We start from the raw sequence: 6,580 nt of genomic DNA, 5'->3' as shown, positions 1-6,580 counted from the left end.
CATTCTTGATTACAGAAGCGTAAATCACTGAGTGTCACTAGCAGAAAGCTGGGGAGACATTGCAATTTGGCCAAGTTGTGTTCAATATTTAAATACAAACTGAAATCTTCTGAGATGCTTCTTTTAAACAATTAGTAGAGGTATGATTTTTTTTGCCTTGTCCCCATTTCTCTTCTAGGAAAGGAAGTAATTGCATCTGCACTACGTGATTTATTCTTCTAGTTATATGATACACTGCATGAGAGGCATAACATTCACCCTGGGATTTTGGCAGAATTATCAACAATTCTCCTGCCACCTATTAAAGCAGTTTCATAAATATAAATACCTCATCAATTTGCACTTTTCAGAAAAGTAATTGAATATTCCTTAGCACTCATTGAATTATTTAGCTTGTGGTTGATATGTGCTACTCTGTGGGAAGTAGACATTGAAGAGGCCCCAGTAGCTAAAAGAGAGAGAACTGAATGCTCCACTTACGTGTGGCTTGAGGATGATTTGTGCGGCATCTCATGATAAACTAGGCTGAATGGAAAGCACTGTCTTTCACTTCATCTTATTTGATCATATTAACTTTTTGGATGAAAGATTTCTCAACTTCAAAAAATGCATGTGTGGGGTGAGGAAGTACTGTCATACAATGAGGTTCTGGCTCATTTTTTGGACATCAACCAGCAAAACAAACTCAGCCAGTAAATAAAGCAACTCCCATTTGCATCAGTGAATGATTTAGCCTTTTATTTTTAAGTGATTTTGACAAAGCTCTTGGAATGCTTTAAAACACGTAGAACAAGTTGTGAATCAGAATGAAAAGAAAAACTGAAATTCTCTTAACATACCAGAATTAAAAGCAAGCACAGGAAAAGGGAACAAGGGACAGGGCAGGAAAACATTACAGGTGGGGCAAGTACATAATTTCATATACAAACAAACTTATTCTCGTTTACTCTAAGTACTTGTGTACACTCAGACTAGGTGTACATTGAGAGCACTTCTATAGTTAGACTGGTATTTTATACTGACAAAGCATACCTCGTATGGATGTGGTTTATTTCATTCTTTTGCTGGTATAGCTTATTTTAGCCATGGTACTTCCCCTGGTCCACATATGCCAACAAAAATATGGCTGTCAATAAAACTGTATCCACACAGCAAAATATTGCTGTAACAACTGAGTTAGACTGGGATTGCACTTCTTCGCCTCACTGACCTACACAGCTCTGCTGGTAAATGTCTATAGTACAGATGTAGCTCCAAAAGTTGCACTTCTTTAAGTATCCTAGTATGATTAAAGTGATAGATAGAACCTGCTGGCAGTATAACCTGAAGCTCACCCAGTATAACGGCGTTTCCGCGTACCAGAGGGGAGTTGTTTCAGTATAATTACATCTGTGTAAAATCACATCCTGAATCAAAATAGCTGTTCTGGTACAAGGTTGTTATTTACACCAGGCCAAAATTTGCTTTATATCACTATGATATGTGTCTCATTAACACCCACAGTCAGTCCCCTTTATGATGCCAGGAAAGTGTAAAGAGATTTTGTAAAATGAAAACCAGGCCCTTCCAAAATTGCTTTTTTGTACTACGCATATTCAGCTCCTAGGAATTCAACTGCACTCAAATGTCAGCCTAAGTTTGTTTAGAAGATGCACAAACTTGCAGAAAAGCAATGTGTTGGTTTAGAACTTTCTGTGAATAGTTCATACCTCTCCATTCTGATCAGTGGACAGAATTTCCTCCTGTGATAGAAAGATTTCCCTTACTACATATGCGTGTATACAACTAGCAATGCATAATATTTGATGGGCCTGATCATACTTCTGTTGATATCCACAGCAAAGCTCTCATTCACCTCAACAGTGCCATGGGTTACAAAGTCTGCCCCAGCACAGGCCAATGAGGCAACAGCTAAATTGGTCTAAAGCAGGGGCAGGCAAAGTCTGGCCTACAGGCTCATGGCAGATTCCACTTCCCAGTTTGTAACCTGTTTTATTTAAATGCAAGTCAAAATTACACTGTGGGGATGATGGGATATAGGTGTATGCCTCCAGTGTAATGGGAGGCCATGGGAGACATTGTATCTGTCTGGGAATGGGATGCCCCTAGCATCTCCTACTGGAGCAAGGCAGTTCTGCACTACCCTTTTACTTCAGAACAGGTTTTATCCAGCCTAAATGGACTATAGCTGGTGAAACAAAATTCTGCAATTTTTAAAAATTAAATTAACAACAGTATTTGGGCAAATCATTCAGGTTTTTTTTTTAGGAGCTATATACACATCTCTAATACTAAAGAACGTCTTTACACATGCTCTGGGGTGGAGGGGAGGGCACTTTAATTTGAGCGGCTTTTGAAGCTGCTGTAATTAAAGCACCCACAGCATCATGTGTATTCAGTGTCCCATGCTTCAGTGTCCTGCACTTTGACGAGCTTTAGTTAAAGCACCCCCACCACCATTTTGAAGTGCGGAGATGCTGAATACATGTGATGTGGTGGCTGCTGGAGCATTCTAATTAGCACACTTCAGCAGAATCAATTAATTGAGTCTGCTTCGATGTGTGCTAGTTAGCACATATTGGAGCAGACATCCAGCATGTGTATAGATGCTCAGTTTTCCTGTCAGTTTGCCAGGTGGTCTAAATGGGAGCTGGGACTCTGATAGGCTTTGAAGCCTTGGTTGAACTAGAAGCATTGGAGTTTGGGCACTGGTGATGACAAGCCTTCCTGGAAGCACTCCTCAACATCAGATTTCCCTGTCTACTTGCTTCCCAGACTTTCACCCAACAGGCTGCTTGTTGCCTGAGAGCTCAGCTGCCAGACAAGGGCAGAAAGAGAGCTGAGGGTGTAACCTGGCAGAAAGCCAGGAGATTTCTGTCCAAAACCTGCCTGATTGCTTTAGGGCTTTTGTTAAAATTGAACTGTTTCTATGGAATTCCCCAACAGAAATGTATGCCATCAGAGAAATTCTAACTAGTTCTAATCTATGCAATGTAATATGCAGATATTATACTTGTATCAATAATTGACCCGGTTCATCACTGTGTCACAGCAATTTTACTCCAATGTGACTCTCCTGAAATCAAATTCTGTTTGTGTAAAACTCAATTAGTGAACTGGCAAATCATGGTACAATTTTTTTCTTTGGCCTCACAACTTCACATTCAGAAGACTTGCTTCAAAGTTAAATAGGATCCCAAAACCATAGTGCACCTGTGGGTGGGAGATGCAGCTGCTGTGGTCTTCCAGCCCCAGGGGTGTGTGAAACCCTCTGGGGCTATGTCACAGCTGTTGCAATCTCCCAGACTGGGGGTTCATGAAACTGGGGCTGGGAGGTTGCAGCTTTCACAGTCTCCCAGCCTTGGGGTGTGTGAAACCCCCAGGGCGGGGAGATTACAGCCTTGCCCTGTGACTGCCAGGATCCAGCTGGATCCTGGCACCAGGAGGTGCACTGCTGGGTCCCCGAGTCCGCAGGTGCTTGGGCGTTCCCTCAGTTGCAGGACTCCCAGCCTTGACTGGGCAAGGTGCACCCTATCAGCTAATGGGGCTCCCAGCTGCAGTGGAAACCCTGCTACATGTGCAAAGTATAAAGTTAGTACACATTTTCAAGGTCTAACTTTATAGCTGGTTGGAGCTTTTTATGGCATGATAGCTACTTTGCACATGTAGTTGGTCTCAAGGTAACTGTGCAATTAACCAGTCAATTGCATGATACCTGTAATGTGTAGAGGGGGCCCAACATTCATTATATGAGTCAGCTTTAGCAAAAATCTCTGTAAAAGTGTATTTGCTCTATTCATCTATGTCCTAAAAATCTGTTTCAATTTTTATTTACTAATGGCTCCATTTTGTTCAGAAAATGTTAAAGAAGCCTGGATATGCATGAATGGGCTTGAGAGATCACTGTTTGCTTTTCAATTGCAAGCCTTTATTGCTGCAGAGAAATTTGATTTATGAGATCTTGCTTCCATGTGTGCTATAGACCTTGTTCTGTTGTTTAATTTAGCAACAAGAAATTGGCTCCTGATTGGCTGCCCTAGAGGCAGTGCTGCTATTGGTCTCTCTTCTCTCTTGGACAGGTCACTTTCTTCAAGAATGCAAATATTTTATTTTGCATACAAACAAAATGGGTTCATGTAAAAGCCTGTTATGACAACTTTCTGGTTTTATGGAGAATATAAGCACTAGGCAGCCTGTTGCATTTGAAATACAATTTTGCTGAAAAACCATGATCATTCATAAGTCTGCATTTCCCATCTGTACCTTACTTGTGATAATCCTTTCATGCAAGTTGGATTGTAAGCTCCATGAGGCAGAGGTGAGGGGGCCTTATTCTTCTCCCACCCAAATCACTAGGAAAAAGTAAGAGGTAATCTATGAGATGTATAAACCAGGAAAGGTTTCCACATCAAGCGGTTGGAACAGAGGCACATATTAGGGCCTTGTTACACTTTACACTGTGAGCCACACATAGGTTGATGGGTGTTAGTGCTAGCTCTAGTTTGGAGCAGTCACACTTTAGGCCAGCAGGGATCTGAAAGACTGAAAGGTAAAAATCCCCTCTCCCTACTCCCATTCCAGGCTTTTTGCCTGCGGCGCGCCCCCCAGGCTCTCCCAGCTCCCCCCACCCCTGGGACTCCTCCCCTCCCCTCAGCATTCCTTCCTGCCCTCCCATCCCACCCTTGCTGACTTGTGGATGCCTGGCTGTCTGTCCTGGGGAAGCAGGCAGGGGAAGGTTAATCTGCCTGCCAAGTCTCTGCTGCTGGACTGCTGCTCTTCTTGGGGCTGAGTCTGCTCAGACAGCATCAGTGAGGGCAGCTGGGCAGGTTGCTTAACACTTCCTTGCCTGCTCCCCGAGGACAGAGAGGATAGACAACCACAAATAAGTTACTTCTTGGGTGGGAGTGGGGAGCAGTGAGTAAGGATCTGGGGTGGTGGGGAAGGTGGGAGGGCAGTGGACCCAAGCCAAGCCAGCAAGGGACCAGGGGCACGTGGGGTGTTTACACTAAAGTGTAGTCTGGAGTAGCTACCCCTTAGTGTAACATGACCTGGGTAACACAGATGAGAGATTATCCTGGCTTGGAGTGACATCACTTTGACCTGCATAACAAGTGCTTAAAACCAGTTTCAGTTGTTAAAGTATGGACAATTCAGGTGTTAAGAGCTCCAGGAGCTGCCCAAAATTACCTGGTAACAAGGCCCTTAAAAAACAACTAACAGGAAGACTAGAAGATTTGACACTTAAACTCTGGCTTTCTCTTTTAAGGAGCAGGTACTGTTCATGCAGAGCCAGGGTTGTCAACCAGGGGTACACGTACCCCTTGGGGTACTTAGAAAGGTTGTAGGGGGTATACATAGATGGGTGGGGATGGAGGGTGCCCCACGGCATAGTGGTGGCATCTCCCCTGGTGTGTTCCCACACTTTCTTTCTTACCCTGGCTAGGGGTGCACTGGGTACCACTGGCCCTCTGTAGCACATCATGGTGCCTTCCCACCTCCCAACCCAGCTTCCTTTCCTGATTGGTTGCTGGGCCACTGCCCTCAGTCAATACCCAATGGCAAGAAAATGCTGCAGCCACCCCCTTCCCGCAGAGCCATGAGGGTCTGAATGGTGGGGGGGAGAAAGTGAATTCTCTGGCTACCCCTGGTGGGACACAACCGGGTGCGTGCGAGGCTTGTCAGCAACCCATGGAGCTGCACGTGCGAGTGGCCATGGGAAAGCGGTGCAGGCTGGGTGATGGTGGCAGTGGTGGCCACTGCGTGAGAGCTCCCCCATCCAGCCCTCCCCCAGGATCTGCTTACAGGACAGGGTGGGCTGCCACTGCAAGCTGGGGCCAGGGCTGCACTGAGCTGTTTCTGGCAGGGGGTTTGGGCGTGTCTGGGGGGTGGATAGGTGTGGGAGTGGGATAAGGGAGCATGTGGGGGTGTGTGTGGATATGTGGGGTGTGGGTGGGTATGGGGTTTGTGGGGGAAAGGGTGGTTGGGCTGTGTGAGGGGGTGTGGGGTGCTGTGTATAGTAGTGCAAGGGGGTGTATGGGTACATGTGTATGGGGGGTGTGGGGCTCACCCAATGAGTGTGTGCACACACATGTACACACACCCCTGGGGTACCAGCATAGGCAGACCTTGGAGCATGGCCCATGTAGCTGGGAGTTACGTGGGGCAGGAAAGCAAGGAAGTGGCTAGGGGTGGGGCAGAGCTGGGCTGCTGCGTTCCTGCTGAGGCTCCCCCCAGGTCCTACTGCCCCTGTCATCTTTGACAGGCAGCCAGGAGCAGATAAATATTTTTCTAAATTTTTTAGGGGCCCCGTGGGCTGGATAGAATGGCCTGGCGGGCCGGATTGGCCCACAGACCATATTTTTCCCATCCCAGTACTAGCTGTGTTGCTGTTCTTCAGCAGGCACTTTGTGTGGCAGAGTGTGCAGCTCAATTTGAGCTCATCCAGGGTTGAACGAGCTGCTGAAAGGACAGAGAATTATTGTTCCTCCAGCGAGGAACAGCCACAGGGCTGATTTTTCAGACAGAGAAAAGGAAAAGCCCCTCCTTAAACAAACAACTCTCCCCCTCTTCCCCCCCCCCC

This window comes from Gavialis gangeticus, unplaced genomic scaffold (assembly GCF_001723915.1).
Source record: "Gavialis gangeticus isolate Ggan-Ray unplaced genomic scaffold, GavGan_comp1, whole genome shotgun sequence".
In the NCBI taxonomy this organism is placed as follows: Eukaryota; Metazoa; Chordata; order Crocodylia; family Gavialidae; genus Gavialis; species Gavialis gangeticus.
Note: the sequence above shows the minus strand (reverse complement) of the source record.